Here is a 1,703-nt window from a genome sequence, read left to right as displayed (position 1 = left end):
GTTCTGGTGCTTTGAAAGCGTGGATAACAACAGAGATATGCGGACCATAGAGGAGGGGTGTGGACCGCACAATTTTGCTGTGGCCGCACTCTTCAGGGAGTTCTGCAGATCCGCTGGTCTGACTTTGGAGCCTATATCTTTTGGTCTACAAGGAATTGTGAGATGACGCAAAAAAGAAAGTTGTAGCGCTTCGTGTCTAGTTTCCAGAAAGGTAAGGAAGTCATCATTTGGACATCTGTAGAGAAAGTTATGGCAAAGATAATAAAGCCTGGCAGTGCCGCCACCAAAAGGTGTGGCCGCACCATTTTTATGCGACCGCAAGAGCTGGGATGTGCGGCTGCACTTGGAATTGTGCGGACCACACAGTGCGAGTTCAGAGGATGCACTATATAAACGAGGTTTAGGGCATTATTTCACATTTTGGACCTAGGGAGCTCGATTTGTGGCGATTTTTCGTGGGTTTTTTTCAAGAAATTCATCGGGGTAAGTGATTCTGACTCGGATTTGGTTAATATACATGAATATATAATTGATTTCATCATCCGATTAGTACTTTGAGGTGGAAATTTGGGGAAAATTGTAGAAATTTCATAAAAAATGAATTTTTGGGATTTGAACACCGATTCAAAGTCGGATTTGAGTGAAACTAGTATGGTTGGACTCGTCATTGAATGGGTTGTCAGATTTTGTGACTTTTTTCGGGTTCCAAGGTGCGGGCCCCGGGTGTGATTTTTGGCCGAATTTGGATTTAACTTAGGGTTCGATCCTTATCATTTGTAATTGATTCCTTGGGCTTTATCTAATGTATTTGAGTTGTTTTTGGCTAGTTTTGAGCCATTCGGAGGTCGCTACCGCGTGATGGCATTCTTGGAGCATCGCTTGGCTTGCTCGGTGTCGGAATTAGCTTGTTTCAGATAAGTAACTCTTTTAAACTTAGTGCTGAGGGTATGAAACCACGAATTATGTGCTATGTGATTGATGTTGAGGTGACACACATGCTAGGTGACGGGCGTGTGGGCGTGCACCCTGTGAGTTGTGACTCTGTTCAGGGCACTGAATAATGGCCCTATTTTATTGATATCTGTGTTTTCACCATGTGATAAAATAAATGAGTTGTACATCATGCCAGATATCATGTTTAGGCTTTATGCTGATATTGTTGGGACCCATAGTGGTCGTTCTTGCTGTCATCTTATTGAATTCAATAATATTTCGTACTCAGCCACATTCATGCATTCATATCATATCTCAGTCTCAATTTTTACTCATTGATACATCATATCATTGTTCCGGGTAAGTTTTCATGACATTGTGAGCCCGTGGTGTGACTGATAACTGAGTGAGGCCGAGAGCTTGATTATGAGTGACAGTTATGGGATCGGGCTGCACGCCGTAACAGGTTTTATTGATTATTGAGTATGGCCGAGGGCCTGATTGATTTATGCCATGATTGACTTATTATAGCGCTTGGGCCGTAGGAGCCCCTCCGGAGTCTACACACCCATAGTGGGCACGGTTCATTATATTCAGGGATGGATCTTCCCTTGGTATGGAGATGGATCTTATCCATGAAGCTGGATTGGCCTGTTTACTTGGTGCTGGAGTCGGTGATTTATATATTCTGGGATGGATCTTCCCTGGGCCGCATGGGCCATATACAGTACCGAGTGGTTGAGCATATATATATATATATATATATATAT

Source organism: Nicotiana attenuata, chromosome 2 (genome assembly GCF_001879085.1).
Source record: "Nicotiana attenuata strain UT chromosome 2, NIATTr2, whole genome shotgun sequence".
NCBI classification, from domain to species: Eukaryota; Viridiplantae; Streptophyta; class Magnoliopsida; order Solanales; family Solanaceae; genus Nicotiana; species Nicotiana attenuata.
This window is presented reverse-complemented; position numbering follows the sequence as displayed.